The sequence below is a fragment of the Podarcis raffonei genome, chromosome 4, assembly GCF_027172205.1.
Source record: "Podarcis raffonei isolate rPodRaf1 chromosome 4, rPodRaf1.pri, whole genome shotgun sequence".
NCBI classification, from domain to species: domain Eukaryota; kingdom Metazoa; phylum Chordata; class Lepidosauria; order Squamata; family Lacertidae; genus Podarcis; species Podarcis raffonei.
The window spans coordinates 71,294,723-71,315,611 of NC_070605.1; positions in this window are offsets into that span (position 1 = coordinate 71,294,723).

The following is a 20,889-nucleotide window of genomic DNA, read 5'->3' on the forward strand; positions in this document are numbered from 1 at the left end:
CCTTTAGCAACTGGCCAATATGACAAGGAAGAAATCAGGGCCTTCTTCCATCTGGATACAATATAGGAAGAACAATGAAGATAAATGGCGCTGTAAGCCATCAGAGAAAATATCTGCTGTTCAAGTATAGATTTCTCCTCCTCTGGATACTTCCCAGCCTCTGAGCTTGTGTGTCCTCTAAATTTGGTGTACAGTGTTATGAGGATGTTGACTGATGCTCATCACAGCTGGAAAGGAGCACAGAGATGGAAAAGCCCAGAAAACCCATTGGCATATCCCTCTCTAGTGGCCCTGCCAACTGTGAGCCCCTTGAGATTTGTAAGAACTGGGAAGAGAAAAACACCAACTTGGACACTCTTGGTGATGGCTTGAGCAGGCTGAAAGGTGTTAAGCTGCTCAGAAGCTACAGAGTGAGTCTGTTGTTACAGAGTGAGGCCTGCCTTGTGTGAAAGACAGAGGGAGAGTCAGTGAGTTGCCTCAGATGAGAAACAGGGTAGACAGAAAATGGTACTTTAGTGGTAGGGAAGGTTTGAGTTCACTGGTGGGGAATACATGAGGGCTGGTGGGGAATTCCATTACTACTTTATATGTAGGGATGGAGGAGGAATTCAACTCAGTTCACATTTAAAGGTGAGCTTACTTAATCCACACAAGCATCTTTCAAAATTTGCATTTCTCTGAGTATTTGCAGTAATGTTCTCCAGTCAAATAAAGTGTACAAAATTCCATATATCTTACATGTTAGTGAAAATAACATACAAAATGCATTACCCTAGCGGGAATTGCTTGCAAAATGTGTCTGTCAAAAGTAAATACATAAATGTGCTAGGGAAAATGCTGACAAATTTTCATGAATATTTTTTTAAAAATGGAAAATTGTTGTACAAATGTGGAGAACTTTATTTCACATTAGGAAAAAATGAGAAATGGAGAGAAACCAAAATTTATAGATTTGTCCATTGTCATTTACATTATTATTATTTTTTTTAAAGCCCAGTTTGGTGGTAGAACACATGAAGAAGTTTGCATGTTCAATCCCTGGCATCTCTAGTTTGGGGGTAGTATGAGGAGAACAGATCAAATAGGTTAGGTGAAAGACTTCTACCAGAGACTGTAGATACTTGCTTTCAATCAAAATTAGCTATACTGGGCTACATGAACAAATAGTTTGATCTGGTATAAGAAAGATTTCCATGTTCCTGCAGTTCTGTTACTATCTCCCTTATTGATGGAGTCTTCGTCTCTGAGGGGCAACCTAATTTTAATAGCTTTCCCAGTTATCTACTTTCTCCTAACCTGGTAATAACCAAGTGTTTTGGACTATGATTCAATTTATCATTGATGGAAGCAGGGGCTGATGGGAGTTTTAGTTCAACAGCACATTGAGGACATCTCATTGGCTTCTGCTATTCTAGAATTTGGGACATATGCCCAAATTGCTCCATTATTAGAAACAGTGGTGTGCATTCCTATCATTTGGTTCTTCTCTCATCAGGGGACTTATAAAACCATTTCAGTTCTCATGTGATTTGAAGGAATAACACACCCAGCACGGGCTGTCATAATGGTTCATATAGCAGCCTTGATTGGTGAAGCTTTTGCAATTCCACAGCATCTGTAGTTGGGATTTAATGGACTTGGAATTATCTTTGTTCAGAATGAGAAGTTGGTTTCTATATTGGGCTGCACCCATTAAAGATTATGTAACACATCACTGATAACATCAGGCAATTTCTTGTCATTTTTATAATGCACTGTCAGACTTTGAGAGAAATAATGTTTAAAATGGCTTGCTTTATAATTATATCTCAGGAAAGAAAAGAAAAGAAATTACACCATTGAGGCTGCTTACTTTACAGAGTTCATCAAGCTGCACAATCTATTGGTTCCCATGGGAAATTCAAGATGTACTAGTGTGAAAATAAAAAAAGAAAGAGCTAAGTGTTATGTTTTCTTTTACAAGTGGGTTTGCCTTTCTTAAATCCTTGATGGAGGATCTCCTGAAACCTTTTCTTTTGGCAAATAATACCAGAGAACTGCTTTCTTTCTTGATACTACCCATTATTAGTGTTCTGCACTGGTTCGGTGTCCTTCCCGAGCCACTCAGGTGATGTTTTCACATTCCCCAATTGGATTTTACTATTAATGAGGTATCTCAAGTTGAATCTAAATGCTGCAGTTTTAAAGCAACCTCTGCATATTTTTAAAAAGTGAAACCACCCTAACTAGGGAGATGCCCTGAGCTTAAGAGGGAAGGGGGTGGAGAGGTGGTTGTGATGATAGATCTGTGTGGCAGGGGGAAGCTGGGTGCACTTGCACCAGGACTTGGTGGGCTAAGTTGGCCAGTGGGCCCTGCCAGGGGCTTGCCAAACTTACATTGTCATGCTAAGAAAAAGACTCCCGCCCTGGGCCTCAGATCTCTGCACAGGCCTGAGTGATGATGTGTGAATGTGTGAAGAGATCTTTCACTTTGGTGGTTTTAAATACTGCAAATTATTTCCCCAGGGCACTGCAATCGCAGTGATTGGAAGTGATTTGAAATTAATATGAAGAACCATATCCCCCAAACACACTTCTTTTCATATGCATCTATGCTGTGTGTTTTGCTCCTACACCCACTCCTTTCCTTATGCAAGCCAGGGGACAGATCTCTCTTCCTGCGGAAAGGGGCTGCATACCCAAAAATCCAGGGTGGAAGGCAGACACCCATTCCTATTACTGGCCCTTGTGGTGACAGGGTCCTTGCTGAGAGGGTGATGCTTTTCTCACCACAAAACCACCACATGGGGAAACTCCCAAAGGGAGCTATGTGGCCTCATATTCATGGAAGGGTGTAAAGGAGGCTGCAGATGACGTGTGAGAAGGGTGGAGGTTGGTTGTGTTTACGTGCTCCCCTTTGCATGATTGCTTATCATGAATGCCCAAATACCATTGTAGAATTTGTGTTTTTCACTGTTTTTCATGACAGACTGATGGTTCCACTTTTGTGGAATTAAACTGGGTCACATGAAGAAACAACTCATATCGGAACAGAGCAGGACCTTAAGAGGAAACTTAGTTGTGGTAAATCACACTAGACACGCAAGCCTGCTTTCCTTTCTCTCTGTCTATCTCTCTTGCTGTCTATATGCATGCTCTTTAAATCCTTTAAAATGTTTACCGTTGCCTGAGGCATATTGAGCCTTCATCTAGAAAGAACAAAATTGACTCTCATTTGCATGTGGCAAGGTGAAAAAGAACTCAGTATTGACTTATTTTGGCAAACAACTGATGTATACAAATGGAATCTATAACAGGTATAGACATTTGTTTTCTGAACTGTTTACTGAGAGAATTCATAAAACGCTAATACTGCACAAGTCAATGAAGGATTCATTTTGCTGTTTAGCTCGGGTCTCTTTCTATTACATTGCTGAAATAAGATTGCCTAGAATCCTGTCATGCAGCTTTAAAAAGACCCAAAACTAAACCAACAAGGGGCAGGTGCTAAATCTAAAACTGAATTAACTGAATGGGGCTTCATGTCCAGATCACATGATACACTTTTTGGTTGTTTTAGTCTATAGAATGATTAGGTGTAGGTTTTTTTTTTGGGGGGGGGGTAGAGCATCATGGCCGGAGGACCCATCCCAAGATATGCAGCATTTTTCCGTTTTAGTCCTGTAAGGTCATTCAAACAACAAATTGGTCCCTTCAAAGTTCCCTTTGAAAGGGGGCTTGTGTATTAAAGCAATACAGGAATTGTAGCTCAGGGAGGGGGATAGGGGTCTTCTAACAATTCTCAGAACCCTTAACAAACTACAACTCCCAGAATTCTTTGGAGGAATCCATGACTGTTTAAAAAGTATGATAGCACTTTGGAGTAAGTTTGTTTCCTCCTGCTCTGAAGGGTAGAACCTGAACCAATGGCTTCAAGTTACAAGAAAGGAGATTTCGACTCAACATCGGGAAGAACTTCAGTAAGATCTGTTCATCAGTGGAACGTACTCCCTTGGAAGGTGGTGAACGCTGCTTCATTGGAGGCTTTTAAGCAGAAATTGGGTGGTCCTCTCCCATGGATGCTTTAGTTGAGATTCCAGCATTGCAGGGGGTTGGACTAGAAGACCCTTGGGGTCCCTTCCAATTCTACTATTCTATGATTCTATCAAATGTATGGTGTGAATATGGCCAAGTTCTGTGCACATCTACTTGGCAATAAGCTCCACTGTGGGGCTGACTTCCGGGTTGGCGCCTCCGGCAATGGCGGAATTCCTCTGATCGGGAGGAATTTGCTTCGTGGAAATCAGGGTCTGGCCGCCACGGCGAAGGCGGAGACCCACTAAAAATCACAGGTGGGAGAAGCCTGTGAAAGTGGGATTCGGCTGCCACCTTTTGCGCCTCCCCTACTCGCGGGGAAACCCGGTTTCGGGGATCCGGAGCGACGTGGGGTGAGCGGCGCGGTGCTTCGAATTGACTGCTTCTTTCAAGGAGTGAAGCCGCATTGCTGTTGCTGGAGAGCACTGACTTTTTCCTGTGGACAATTTGATCTTAAAACAACTACCCATGAGTAGAGTGGAAAATTGGATTTTTAAACGTCTTAATTTGGCACCGAAACGGGGAGGTTTAAAACAGGAAGTCCGCCTTCCCCTTTTGTAAATAGACTGAAGCAAAGAGGCTGCAACCTAAAGCCTTGGAAAGCCTTCTGTAAAGGATTAAACTTCCATCGGCTAAAATCATTAAACCCCCCTTGGAAGCAGGAGAAGAGGGGGGAAATTTTGGATTGTGTAAGCCTGCAGGAGAGAGTGAAGAAAGTCAAATTACTGCCGCTCTGAACCTGGAAACGGGCTGCTAGTAAGACTGACGTTTTTGGAATGTTCATTGACTGTGAATAGAACGTTTGTTGACAGCTAGTTAAATAAGAGAAATACATTGTTTCCATTGTCTCCTTCTGCGTTTAAAAAGGAGCAAGAGTAACTGAAAATTGAAACTAACTTTATTGTTGGAACTGTGTTTAAAAGGATTAATACAAATAGAAACTGTTTCCCTCTAGAGGAAGTCTTTGAAACTGTTACAAGAGTTGAGCTGGGGGAATTTCCAGCTGCAAGATCTGGGACTGACTTTTCAAATTTCCAGCTGTGAGAATCTGGGACTGACTTTGAATCGGTTAAGAATGTTGACAGAAGAAGCCTTAGTGGCTGCATTATGTAAGATAAATGATTGACTGGAACAGCTCCAAAGAAGATGGATATGACAACTACCAAAATTGATGATTTGGGACAAAAAGTGACCAATTTGGGACAAAAAGTGAACATCAATACAGAAACTATCCAGGAATCGATACAGGAATCTACTTTGACATGGCAAATTGTGGAGAAGACCAGGGAGAAAGTTGTTGTCGTTGAACCTAAAGTAACACAAGTGGAGAGGGAGAGAGTCCCAGCCTCACAGATGCAATTTGATGACCTTAAGTGGATGCCTTTCATGATTGAATTTAGAGGAAGTCAAATCTTGAGGATTGGAGCCCTGCTTGGATTGGAGAAGGAAAGTTTGACAGATCCCCTCACACAGGGATTTGCTGACTTTGGGGACCTGGACTTGGGTCAGGAGGAGATTGGAGTTGTGGGGGCTTTCAGATTTGGAGGAATTTTGAAACACGTCCTGAAATATCTTTTGGATCTTAGTTTCAACTATGGAGATTCGGTTGCCCTGTCGAGAGGGAATAAAAACATTGCTAGGTGGGAGTTTCCCCGAGATCTACTCTTCAGCATCAAAGGAAGGAAAATAAGAACAAGATCAGTAGAAGACAAAGTAAAGTGCATGTATAAATACGAAGAAGACTGGCAGAAGGGACTTGGAAAAGAGTTAAGAGCCTCGGACAGAAGATTACCAGGTTGATGAACTACATGGAATTAGTGGAAACGTCTGGCAGAATCCGAGACCAGGGAGAAGAGACGGTGGAAGAAGATTGGAAAAAGTTTAAAGACTATTTATAGAAATATTGTAAAATTAACGAGCATTAGAAAAATGTTGGAATGAAGTTATATTGCTTTAGTAGAAATCTTATAAGGAATTAAGCATAAATAAGTATTATAGTATTAACGGAAAATAAGGTTAAAATATGTTAAGATAATTATATGACAGAAAACAGAGAAAGATGGAAAGGAATTGCTGAAACAATTAATAGAAGTGGAATACAAAAAGGGAGGAAGTCATTGAAACAAGGGAATGAAAGATAGGGTATTGAAATGGCATGATGTGTGTTTTAAATTGTTTTTGTTTTGTCTTGTTTAGCTTATTGTGTTAAAGTTGTGTTGTGTATTTTTTATATATATTGTATTGTATTGTTTTTTCTTTCTTTTATCCTTTTTTTCTTTCCTTTTTCCTTTTTTGTAAGGTTTAAAAGTAATAAATATTATTTAAAATAAATAAATAAATAAGCTCCACTGTGGGGCTTTTACCCACTGCATAAAACTGCACCCTTAGAATATAGGTCTGGTTCCTACCTGTGTTCATAATCATGTGATATCTGGAAAGTCTTGGCTAATGTATTAGTTCTTCACTGTGCACCAGTTGTTTCTTTGGTTTACTGGGAGCTGGGGTTGCATTATCAAGAGCATCAAACAAGGTTTGCCTACAAATGAGTCTCCAGGAAAATGGAAAGATGGTGATAAGTTAATGAAAGTAAGGTATTTTTCAGTAACTCCGACAGATATCTAAGCCTTTACTTCATAGTTGCAATGCCCTACAACCCATATATGTCATACAAAAACTACGATTTATTTATCCAATTAATGTTTATACAGACTTTACCCCTAACTTATATCTTGAAGACTTCTATTTTGGATAGCTCAGTTGGTTAGAGTGTGGTGCTGATAATGCCAAGGTTGCAGGTTTGATCCCCATATGGGACAGCTACATCTTTCTGGATTGCAGTGGGGGACCAGATGATCCTCAGGGTCCCTTCCAACTCTACAATTCTGTGTTTTAGGGGAAAGTCTCCTAGGAAAGTTTCCTGAAAAGTCATATTGAAATAAACTTGGGATGCCACATTTGCACAGCTCCCATTCATTTCAGTGGTCCTCATTTGGACAAACTTCCCAGTTAGATTAGGAACAGCAGTGTTGCAGAAAGGTCCTTGTTAGTGAAAATGAAAGAGAAACGATGCAATTTCTAACAGTCAAGGCAACCAAACAGTTTTACTGATCAGTGCTTCCTTTGCTTATAAAAGAAGAATTCATTTCAAGGAACAGATTATTCATCTGGTTTATGAAATGAATTCCTCATTAAAGCTGAAGGCATGCAAGTTTTGAAAGAGAGGAGGACAATGACATAAAATAAATTATTCTTTATTGCCCAGAGACATCAAGGATCTTGCTGTGCTATCTTGAATGTTTTGGTCCCCTGTGAGATGATTCTCCCCTCTTCATAATAGTCATATATAGTCAAGTTTCTGTGTTAGGGACTCATTTAGGACTGCATGACCAAGCTCACAAGTAGGCTATTTAACACATCTGAGGTGTTGCTGCAAGCTCTTCCCAGTTCCTGTTCACTAACTGCTCATCAAAGTTCAGGGCCAGGCTATGTGTGATACTCTCCTTTATGAAGTTTCAGTCTGACTTTTTCCTTTTCTTTGATAGAATACAGCCGCAGAAGCCAATTCACATGACGGGGTTGCTCTAAAATACTCCACGGAAAGTGCTATTTTAGTATTCTATTAACTCCCACCTTGCATGTTCCAATGCTCCTGTAAACAAAATATGCACATACAGGGGGACTTGTGAGTGGGATTTGCTGGAGAGTGACTGCCTTCTGCTGCAGCCTTCTGTGCTGATCTTTTAGGAGAAGAAAAAATGGTTGGAAAAGGTGTTAGTGCTGTGTGAACATAACGCTGCAAACAAATCTGGAAGGGTCTTTGTTGTTGTTAAATATATTTGTCCCAAAGTGGAAAACGGGTTGTATCCTACTAAAGGCATATCCACATTTCCTCTTGTCCTGCTGATTCCCCTCCTTCCCAAAAACTGCTCTTTAGTGCTCAATCGGAGCAAATGACAATCAGGTTACCACAGATTGCTGTTTGTTCCAATTTAAAGCTAAAGAGTGGGTTTTCCCTAGAAGAGGAGCAGGGCAAGGGAAAAACCACTCAGGCCTGTGCTTTCCAGGTATGGGACAAGCCCTAAGTTTTCCAGTTAGTGCAAGGAGCTATGGAACATTCCCTCCCTCTCTTCCCACTGAGCACCTGCCAAATTGGTTCAGGGGATTCCCTCTGGAGCACAAAACAAAATAATCATAGAGTTGGAAGTGACCCTGAGGATCATATCGTCCAAGCCCCCTGCAATGCAGGAATATTTAGCTTATCCCATAAGGGGAACAAACCTGCAACTCTCTAACCATCTGAGTTATCCAATATGTTAGGCAGATTTAGGTATGTTTGTAGGGGCACAGAGGAAGAGGGGGATGTTCTGTTGTGCAAGCAAAAGTCATTGTACTAAGCAGGCAACCCAATTTTATTGTTGTACCAAATGGGTAAAGCAGGGGTGGGGAACTTGTGTTGGACTCCAGCTCCCATCAGCCACAATCAGTATGGCTAGTGGTCAGGGATGATGGGAGTTTCCCATCCCTGGTGTAAAGGTGTAAGATATCAATGTGTTGCTACTTTGGCCAGATGCCAAGAGGCAGGCACCAACTTTTATATAGTACCTGAAGAGGTGGGAGGAAATAAACCAATGCAAATTGCAGTCAGGGGCCCTAGCCAAGTCTCTTCTGCCAAACACACAGTGCCACACGTTGTCTTCAATACTTCCCTCCTCCAGTTCACTGTGATGGCAGCAAACTTGGACAATTACCCATTGTGATTAAAAGCTAGACCTGTTCATAAAAATGGAAAATCCACCCCCTCTACCTCCTCCCCTTTTGAGCTCAGGGCGTTTCCTCACTCAGCTTGTTTTTGGTTTTTTTAAATGCAGTTGCTAGTTAAAAAATGCAGTATTTATTGGGCACTGGAATCCACATAACAATTTGGAACTTTAGGGAGCTCCTGATCTGACACAAGATGCTGATGGTGGACTCATAATCTGGTGAACTGGGTTCGTGTCCCTGCTCCTCCACATGCAGCTGCTGGGTGACCTTGGGCTAGTCACACTTCTCTGAAGTCTCTCAGCCCCACTCACCTCACAGAGTGTTTGTTGTGGGGGAGGAAGGGAAAGGAGAATGTTAGCCACTTTGAGACTCCTTAGGGTAGTGATAAAGCAAGATATCAAATCCAAACTCTTCTTCTTCTTCTGATGGCACAATAAGACTCAGGAATGTATCATTGTCACCAGTGCTATTTTTCTAGAAAAAGAGGTGCCAGAACTCACCATGAATGCCTCCCTTGTTCCCTTATAATGGCAACGGCAGACACCTGAGAGATGCCGGAACTAAGTTCTAGTGAGTTCTGGCTGGGGGGGGGAAAGCTCTGATTGTCACTTGAATCACTCCTTTCCAACTCATAATTTGAGGACTACACAGAGCTGATGCTCCCTCCTAATGGAGGGAGCCTCCTCAAAGCCCACTTGGGCAATACTACCCTGGTTCAAATCTGGTGGGTCAACCAGAGCCTGTCTGTGCCCTTCATCACTTGCTCACCCTAAAGGCAAGCAAATGGCGCTCAGTAATGCTCACTGCTGCTTGCACAGTTCAGCATTCATCAGTGTCAAAACCCTTGAGCCAGCCAGAGATGAGAGGTAGGCAGGTTGACAGATCATTTAGCTTCCAGATGCATGTCCCAAAGTTAATCAGGGGTGCCCAAAATTCCTAGTCAGTCCTACACAGGGCAAACAGCTCATCCTACATAGATACATGGGAGGGCAGGTCAGTTACCATGGAGAGTGCTCATGGGTGGAGTAGGCTTATAAAGGTTCATCTTATTCTCCCTGACTAACAAGATCTCTCCAATATCATGATACAACCATGGCCCATAGAAAGAAACCCCCCTCCTGCTGTAAGTGGAGGAACAAATTTGCCCCTGCCCAAGCACCATGGAGAGGTGCTTAACCAAAAGGATATGAATTGCACTACTTGCGATTCATCGGATTCAGTGCTTAATTTAACACTCGAACTTTGAAACCTCACACCTTTAACAGATGTTTACCAAATCAACTACAGGCATAACCTTGCAATATCCATGAATGTATGACCTATTGTAAATGGCCACAAGATGAAATTGTGTGGGAATATACTTGGTGTGCAAGGTCATGTGTTTAGTTTGTTGGCAATGCTGCTGAGTGACACTTTCAAATAAGATGCAAACTGCTGCATAACAGTTTGCAGCCCAAGGTTACTATGATTCTTTCCTTATGCCGTTCAATGCTTATAGAAATAGTTTTTAATATATACTGTATATATATTATTGTAGCTAGTTGCAAGCTTGGGGCAAATTGCCCTGATTTTATGATGAATAGCATATTGGGGTTTTACTGGGACAAAATGTTCTGTGTGTGCTGAAAAAGTGGCACATTATCCTAAGGATCATTGTGTTGGTCTAGGATAATTGTAATCCATAAACCTTTGAGAAACACAAGTCAATTCCACTTTTAGAGCTCAATAGAAATATAGGTCTTCTATTTGTTGGTCTCCTATATATAGCATCACCTGTTTCTTAGTTTTATAACCCCATTATTCTACAATATGACAGTGATGCATTACTGTATTGGTGATGAGACATTACACTGAGCAGTTCCATATATCAAATAACTTTTTCAGACATTGGGCATCTGACCTTTCCTTCTTTTTTAAAATGCCAACCAAGTCATATTATTCCATATTACTGCTACTGTTATCATTATACCTTTACCAAGATTACTATATCTAAGCTATTTGACTTGATAATTACTACCTCTAAGGTGCAGCAATAGCAGACTGAGTAGCCAGCCGCTGAAATGCATTACTGCCAAGCAAAAATTGCTATCATCTTTTCCTACCCAAAATAATTGTTTGCGGACTGTCGGCCCAATCTTGTGCTCTCGGCTTGTACTGCCATGCTTAAAATGGCAGCCATCCAACTCCTAGGCAAATTAGACAGATATCCATTTCTGCCTTGCATACCATTAAAAAATAATAATTTTCCTATAGCACAATAACACATGAGTAACAGAGACAGACAGTGGTGTGTGGCGGTTAGAGTGTTGAACTATGTCCTGGAAAACTGGAGTTTGGAGTGATACTCAGCCAGGAAGCGCAGTGGGTGACCTTGGGGCTATTGCTGTCTCTCAAGCTAACCCACCACACAAGGTTGTTGTAAAGAGGACAGGTGGAAGGGAGAACCATTAAAGTAGGCTGAAATATAAATACTATGAATAAATGAATGTTTGTGTACGGGATAATGTTTTGATGGCTCTGTTGATCCCTGTCAACTTCTAATAATGTTATTAATTTATTTATGAATAGAGCACCATCAGTGTGCATGACACATTACAGAACAGAAGAGCAGAGGAGAAGCTTATGTTTGAAGTTCTAATGAAGGGGAAACACAAGGGGAAGGAAAGGAAGGTGGAGGCAGAGATAAACAGAGAAACAGGGGTTTGTTGCATGCATTGGTTGGAATATAGCATGGGGATTAGTAGGCTGAGTGGAAAAGGTGGGATTTGTGGAGGTAGTGAATGAATGAAGAGAGATGACATTATGGAAGTGGTCTGGGCATCAGTTCCACGCATATGGGGCACCAATAAAGAAAGGATGGAGTCTTTTCAGGTGACAGGAAACCTTCAGGAAACTGAGGGTGTTGAAGCTGGTAGATTAAAGAATGGGTGTGTTAGGTTATAAATTAGAGAGATAAGGAAGGGCATGGCCATAAAGGGAGCTGACATGAAGCTGGAGTAGGGACTGTAGGAGGAATTTCATTTGACCAAAGAGACAAGAGAGGTGAATGATTTTGGTAACAGGGTGCTGGAGAGATAGGATGATACAATGGAGCACTAGAAAGGAGAGGCTTGCAGGTAATGTAGGTGAGAGATCAAATAAACTAGAGGTTTCGCCAAAAATCTTTAAGGTATCCAAGTACAAATCTTCATCCTTGACAAAAATCTACCAATCCTGTGTTGTTGTTGTTGTTGTTGTTGTTGTTGTTGTTGTTGTTTAAAAAACCTTTCTTCTCATCCTCCCATCAAATCCAGAGTTTTATCCCTGGTCCTCTGTGCCATTGCTTTAGTCCAGCAGAGCACAAAATCAGGCTGTCAGAGAGAGAGCCACTTTTCCAGTCAAACTGCTCATTTCCTTCCCTCCTCATTGACTGTATCTTTGATGTATAACAGTGAAGAGGCAGATTAAAATAAATGCTATGAAGTACCTTTGAAAATGAATAGAACAGCTCCTCATATTGCTGAAATTGGTAGTGGTATCACTGTCTTTATGCACCGAGATTTATGCTGACAATGATTTAAGTCAACAGGGTTGTAAAATCATGATAATCCACTGTAATGAATTTAATTAGAACCTCACTGTAGCAATTGGCTATGACTTACAATGCCGCCTAGCAAAATAAACTACAATGGTGATTATGCTGTTGTGTGGTGTAAGATGAAAGTTAAGGGAAATGGAAGGCCATAATTGCTTTTCAGCTTTCTCCTAGCATTGTGTTGTAATGGATATAGTATCCTTATCGTACATAAATTGCAAGGTAATTATTTCAGATCTACACCATATATCCTTTTCAAGTAATGTGCAGGATAAAAATGTATTTAGGCAGTTGTCTTTTTATCTTTTGTTTGCTCCCAGTGTTTCTCAAATGACGGTTTGAGGACCACCAACAGGCCTCAGTCCATTTTCAGGTAGGCCTCAGTGTCTCCACCCATCTTGCCCCTGGTGAAAAGCTGCAGCTTTTTCTTGGACTGATACCAGAACCAGCAGCTCCTTTTATGCTGTTCGTCAAAGTGTACTGTAGCTGCCTTTCGGGATATCATCACGAAACTTGTCAGGATATTTAAAAAAAAAAGTTCCGGAGGTGTGGGCAATGGCCACAATCAATGTTTGGCTTCCAGCTGCCATTTTGAATCAAGATGGCAGACTGAAATGTGACTTTGGCTTAGCTTCACCTGTTTTCCGCCATAAGTTCAGCCACCTCTTGAAGCATTATTCCCAAACTCGGCATCAAGGTGGCAGTAGTGGACTTGAGTGAAGTTTGGATACTGGCTACCATTTTGAATCAGGATGGTACATCAAGATGTGACTTTGACATTACTTGTCCCATTTTTGGTGTGATAGTTTCAAACCTACAAATTATCTTAATATTGAAAAATCTTAATATTGAAAAATCACTCTCTCCCCCCCCCCCAAAATTCCCAGGCAATGCCAGACACTCCGCTCTAGTAAAATTGTATAAAATTGCAATATTGTAATAGTGTATTTTTACATTGTTGTAACCTGCCATGGGATCTTATGGTGAAGGGTGGGTAAGATATCTAAATAATACTGAATTTGTGTGTGTGTGTATTTAAACTTTACAAAATTACTATGGTGCAATCTGTCCATAGTGTTAAAAGTAGAAGACAAACAAAAAAGCAAACCCGAAAGGAGAATGTTGGAATGGTTGGTAAAGAATCCAAGAGAACTAGCTTAAGTTTAAAGTCAGGAACTAGTTTTCGATATTTCTTGTATGTAACAGGCCATTCTGTTTTATATAGTTACAGGAAAATCTCATTGATTTTGACTTTTCTGTTTTAGATTTTTCATGTTTTCAAAATATCCTGCATCATTTATGTCATGCCCTTCTATGCCAGCAACTGTAATTTGTAAATCACAAAGTCATGTCAGGGAATCATCTAGACACAAAGGATCCTACCGTATGTATGTTTGTTTTGTTAGCATTAAAAACTGCCACTAAGCATTCCAAGTGACAGTTCTTTGATATACCAAATGCCATTACAGGAAATCATTAAGTGCACAATTAATTGGTTCAAAAATTAATATGATGCCAATGGTAAAAGGAAGCTTTCTTATAATTTTGTCATGGCAATAAGCATATTATTTGATAAAGGTAATTCAGTACTACAAAACTTCTATTATATCTCATTAAAACAAAATGACTTTTTAACTGAAATACTGCAATGCCAGAAACTGCAAGATTTGTCTAATGATTAACAGCATAGCTTGCTGTAGTTCTGTGACAAGAAATAGGGAAAAAAACCAGGAAGTAACAGCTTAAGACATCCTTGTTTTTATGCTGTCCTGATTTTTTATATTTTGCAACTTAGATGGTTTGTTTTGGTGCTGCTGATCAAGGATTTGCTAGTGTTTTCCCATTGTCCTGCTGCTGTGCTTAATATATATCTATACTTGTTTTTAATTATGATTTGAATAAAAGAGATCTGAGGGCCATTTCTTTTGAGGGGGTGTATGGAAGAAATAGAGTACAAGCTTCCCATTTTAAAAATGCATTGTTATAAGGTGGGTCTTCCAACATAATTATATAAGGCTCCAAATTATGATCCTATACCCATTTTACCCTGTAGTAAACCTCACTGAAATCAATGGGCCTCACTTCTGTAAAAGATTGCATTATAAAGCTGTCCTTTCCCCATTTTCTTCTTTAAACCACTCTACGACCGACCTCACCTGATAATTAGTTATGTGCATTCTCTTCATCAAAATAGGGCTGTGCCAGCAGACTGGATGGAATTGATTTAAAAAGCATTATCTGCACCTGTGTAAATTTGTCTAGTGAAGCAATGGGTAGATGAGAGAGAAGAGAAACTAATTTTGCCAACAGTGTACTGTATATCACTTCGGTCTTTCGTCATTTGACTTCTGCTTGCTCAAATATAACTGATATACATTTACAAAGCTCCTCTTTACAAATTATCCCCTGTTTTGCAATACTCTTCAGATCTTATGTTACATTATGGATTCCGGGGGCGGGGGGGGGGTTATTCACAAATAATAAATACAGGGATGGAAGAGGAATTACATTCACTTTTCATCATATTGAGAAATTCACACTTGGAGCAAAAAAGGAAGCTATCCTTTGAAATGTGCACATCTCAACAACAACAACAACAACAACCTATCCAAAAACATGGATATTTGTATTTTATTTGTTTCATAAAATTAATATGCTGTATGCAATCTGTGATCTTTTTAATAAAAATCTTTCTAATCTTAAATTCAGTTATTCACGTTTCCACATCAGGTTGTGCATGTATGTGCCTGTGTCCTCATGAAAATTCATCAGCATCTAAGTGTGAAATTTTCCTGATACACATATTTTAGTAAGCAGTTTTTGACTAATATAAGAATAGGACTGGGATAAATTGTGTTCGCTGAGCCCGTATTTTATACAGTCTGTATATGATGTTTGTTTGATAATGTGTGGTGTGCTATGCCTAATAAAGGATTTTGAATTGAATTGAAATTGACTAATATACATGTTTTGTAAAACAACTTAGCTAACATAATGCATTTGGGTATGTTATTTTCACTGCCATATGCGTTTTTATGCACATTTCCTCTAGTACATTATTTTATTGTTTGTAAACATCCTTGAGCTTTTCTTACAATCAAGTATATAAATGTTGTTAATTCAATTCATTAAATAGCACGTGTATCTTCATGCATATTACTTGACTGGAGAAAAGTGTGAATTTCATGCATATTACTTGACTGGAGAAAAGTGTGAATTTTTGAAGGATGACTATGTTTCAGGTTGCATATTATTTCAAAAAGTGTGAATTATGTAGGTTTGCATACCAGGTTGAATTTCTCCCCCATCCATGCACAGAGTGTACTATGTTTTGGAATCTTCTGCTGAGTGCAAAAGAGAATACAGAAATAGAAACAAAAACTTCACATTCCACAGAAATTTTACACACAAGGACCCTGCCACCTTGAACCTCTAGGCTGCATTGAATGCAGTGATTCACCCCCTCCGTCAATCAAATCAAGCTCTCCTAGTTACAGTATGCAGGCGTTCTGTCCTTGCTGTGTTGTTATTCTTTAAGATGGTCACCTTCTGTGGTCATAGTTCTTCCCCCTTTTTTGTTGGTGAGCATGTTGGCTCACTAGGTAAATACATAAAACACCCACTGAGAGTGCTTGCTGCTCAGTATGGATTTATTATCTGTAAAATCCTTTCTGCAAACAATGTACTCTGCAGGATTTGTTGCCAGTGGCTTATTTCAAAACCTATTTTTGCTACTGCCTGAGGTGATTGTCTAAGGCAGATCAGAGTTCTTCATCATTTTCTTTTCTGTAATTTGTTCTGTCTTCCTTTTTCACTCGGCTACATGACATACCAATCCCTTGATATGACTGATGGAACTGGGTGTGACGTCTCACATGTCATCCTGTAATAGCTGACCGGGGAAGAAAAAAGTTGTGGCATTTTCAAAACTTCTAGGTTGTCTAAGTGGATTTGCTGAAATTCAATTTATACACCAGCACTTACACTCCCCCCCCAAAAAAATGTATCTTAAGAGAGGAGGTGAATCCACATTGAGGATGAAGAGATGAAATGTCCTGGTAAAAACGAATAGCCAGATATGCATCTTCCATAGAAATCTAAAATAACCCAAATTGGGCAGGCCTGGAGTTCTTCTTTTCTGTAATTCTTGTGTCCCCTCTCTGCTATATGACATAACATCTCAAAATCTGGACCCTAAAAGGAAAACTGCTCCTTACGTGCAAACACATAGACCGAATCCCTCATGTGTATCCTTTTGTTCAATGCTGAGATGCTCTAATTCTGAGTGAAGAAGTAAAGGAAAAGAAAGACCCCTTAATCATTTCCCCTTGTATTTTTTTTCACCTGACATTCCTGTGCTATGAAGTAACTTTGAGCAGAAAAGTGGGATATGGGGTTAAACACTCTCTCCACACGTCAGCCTCACTCAGAATTATAGCTCCTTGAGATTGCTGTTCATTAAAAACAAAAACTGTCAAGACATTACCTTTACTTATAATGTCTAGGTTGCATATAATGTGCTCTGATGTTGATTGTCATTCCTTTAATGCCTGTGAAACCATTCCTGCCCCCCCGCCCCCAGCATTTTGTTAGTTTCTGTTTGCCACTGAGCAGCTGCTTAGAGTCACAAGGCTCTGTTTACATTCCAGAGGCAGTACAGGCTGTTGGAAGTCTCACGGGAGACGGGATGTGACGTTAGTGGTTTCCTGTTCTTTTGTTCCTGTTGCTCTCTGCTTTTATAGAGAGAGGATGTATTTTCCTTTGCTGTCTGCATAGAAGATAATAAAACTCTTTAGCCATGTAGCTCATACTATCTCATCCTTCCGCATGCTACTGGAATCTCTGCTGAATGGGGGAACGTGCCTTGGAGCCTTATCAGAGGCTCAGGTCATTCATTATTGTCAGAGGTGATTCCAAAGGACTCGGCTGAAGGAAAATGAGCTTTATCAGCTTGGCCGAGCGCAGATTCCCACACATGTCACACCGCCATCTTGGAAATTTCACCAAGAGCTGTTCATACAATATGTCACGATCATTACTGCCTCAAGCTTTGGAGATACTTTCAGAGCAACGCTCCCTGTCTAAGGTGGTGTCTGTGGGTAAGACTTGCAACAACAGAACTTGAACAGGATGAAATATCTGAATATCACAAAGTGATGCACAAAGATAAAGCGGAAATCCTTACTGGGGTTTCCATCGATTGGTAAAGAAAATGAGAACTTGTTTTGCCATCCCTGTTGCATTTTAGTATGTTACACTGTCCATCCTATGGTAAGTTATGCCCATGTTATCTATTTCTTATGGCTAAAGATGGTAGATCTTACGGCATAAAACAGAGAAAACATTTTCAGTGAAATGCGATGGGAAATAGTCATGCCATACATATGACCCAAAGTGAGTGTGACTCAATATTCTACCTCCTAATAAAGATATTCGGAGAGAATATCTAGCTAAATGTCAGGGTATGCTAACAGAACAGACTTCACTGTCACTGGAGTGAGTTACTTAAAAAGGCAAATGCTGGAATATGGCATTTTTAAACGAAGCCATCACAGCATCAGGCTACACAAACTTAATTCAGTTAATGTTCCAAAGGATACATCACTCCCACAAAATGATGTGTTGCATAACCCTGAGCTCCTTCTCCTGTAGGGAGAAGGCACACTGACAATGGAGTGAAAAATCATTAGGATACCTGCATTGCAGTGAGCAATTGTTGCTTCCTTGGAACTGCATGGCAGGACCCCACTTGCCACAAGGACTATATCATTCATTTCTTATGATGTATGCCAGAGCCAGAGTCGGTCAATTACTGCCAGAGCTCAAAGGCTGTGTTTTTTATAGAGCAAAAGATGCACTCCACTGAAAAAGTGAGGGAGGGTGAGAGAGAGAAAGAGAAAAGGGGAAAGCTGCAGAAAGAGAAAAAGGGGAGAAGGCACAAGAATGCCTTATCAGCTCTTTCAACCTTAGACTAGAGAACTCACTCAATTTAGCATCCATAATATCTTCACTGTGCTATAAATAAAGATGTGGGCTTGCCAAGGGAGAGGCAAGAGGGGAAGGGTGAGGGAATAAGTTAACACACACAAACACAGAAAGGGTAACAAATGTCTGGTGAAACGAGCCAATTGTTTGCTTGCTCTGTCATCCAAGCCAGAAATGTGTACATGTATGTGGTGTGTGCGTGCATTTAGAGCATTTGCTTTGCATGCAGAAGGTCCCAGGCTCCACCCCCAATATCTCAAGGTATTTGCTGAGGGATACTTCCACTGTGAATCCTGGAGACCCATTGCCAACCAATGTAATAAAGCCTGAGGTAGATGGACCAATGACCTGGCTCAATTCAAGGCACCTTTTGCGGGAGAGGGAGAGGGGGCACTTTTAAGCACCCAATTTATAATATCTGCAAAAAGGCAAGCAGCTCTCAGTATATGCAAAAATAATTCTGCAAGAGAAATTATATGGCATTTCCCTCATCTACCCAGGTGTCTTTTCTGCATAGGAAGCACAATGCCCCTAGCAGCTTCCTTCTGTCTTAGGTTTCTAATGTAGCAGGGAGACAGAATCGCAGGCTTAAAGTGCCAACAGCCAGCAGCTTTCTAGTGGCATCATTTTGTTTTCTGCTGTTGTTGTGTAAAAAAACAGCAGCAAAAACCCAGCAAGGAAGATTCTCATGTCTCCCACCCCACCTGCAAATGGTTGTCTCATTTCTTATGGATTATCTAATTCTCACATCACCCCCTGCATTCCCCCCCCCTTTTCACAGCTTTCTATCTTTGTGAAACATTAAGCCTGATATGCCATACATGTTCATTTTTATGCCTGTGCTTGAACTACTCACTCTGTTCAGCTGCTTCGCTCTGATTTTTTTTCTTCTCTACCAAGGCACCCGCTCTGCAACCCCCTGATACAGGAGGGCTGCCAAACTGCTGCAGGCTTTCTGAACATTACAGCCCTGCAAAATGTCAAATGATCTTCCAGTGAAGCTTGCTGGCTCAGTGGTATCTATTCATATGCTTGGAACATCTCCCTCTGGGCTTCCTCGAGCTTTCTCTTCTAATCCTTTCGTTCCCTCAAGAGCCCATCACTTGGCATATTGATTTCGCAACCCCCTATTAGCCAGACCAGGCATGGTATTCTCAGCTGAGCTGGTTCCACAAGCTCCTCAAGACTCCTGATACAGCCTGTGATCCAGGAAGCAAAGCCGTGCATTTGTCGCAAAAGTCCTGCTTATTCTGTGTGGGGAATGGCAGGCATTTACTGCACATTCCAAACATCTTATACAAGTTTGGATGGAACACTAATGCAAATTTGTTGATGCTACCTATAGAGATGGGGAGGGGTGGAACATAGAGACAGGGTCTTTGTTAAACATTAAGCAGAAGAAAACTAGAACAATCCATTGCAGTATTTAAATTAATTCAAATGATTAATTAATTAGTTCGACATTTACTTTGTTCTTTAATGAATAGTTTTTCACCACCAGTGTCTACGGTTTCTTGTCCCTTCTGGGCTTGATAGCTCCTCAACCCTCATGGGAAACTTCCTGTATAATTGCACAATACAATGTAACCTTTATTTGAAGATCCAACTTGATATGCCGATCTGCCTCATTTCCCCAAAGATTGCTGCTGTTCTTTTGCCATGTGAAGCCACTGCTTTTCAACTACGACTTTCACATGCTTCCTTCCCAACATTTCTTAGCCTTTTGTTGTCTTATATTCACATCTGTTTTTGCTTAGACATTTCCTGCTGTGACCTCTTTCTCTTGTGATTTTGATCCTTACTCCTTTAATTGTTGTTGTTGTTGTTACTATAGGCATTCTGAGTTCCTATTCTATTTTATTTGCAAGTATAATTATTCCTTCCCAAATAAATCTGTATTAGTTCCGTTGGAGCTGAGAACCAGAAACGGAGGCAGAATGACTATCAAAGGACTGGAGTGCAATGCCAGTGATAGCGGAGATCCCTTTAAGGCAGGGAGATAGGGAGCCTCAGGTCCCAGGGGACAAATGTGGCCCTTGGGACTCTCCTAGGCCATGACCTCTCTCCTCAAGCCACACCCTTCACTGGTCCTGCTCCATGTCCTCTTCAACTGATTGCCTAGAATTTGTCTGAATGGAGGTGCGTGTGTTGCTTTGTGAATGTCAAAACATTTGAGTTTTGTGTGGCCAGAATGTAACCTCCTGTAGAAAAGTGAGAGTCATATGTGTTTCTCAGCTCACTGTTCCTTCTTCCTGCCTACCCCTGGCATGTACACACACACACACACACACACACACACACACACCACAGGTTGGCTATCCTGAAGTGTTGGCTTCAGATTGAAAGAGGTTCTCCAACCCTGCCTAAAGGCACTGAGAAGCACAAGGCTTGCACCAATCAATCTAGGGGGAACTAGGGTGCCATCTACACCCAAAGCCAGGCTGTTCAGGTCATACAAACAGGTGAAGCTGCCAGTGTCCCATTGTACCCTTTTC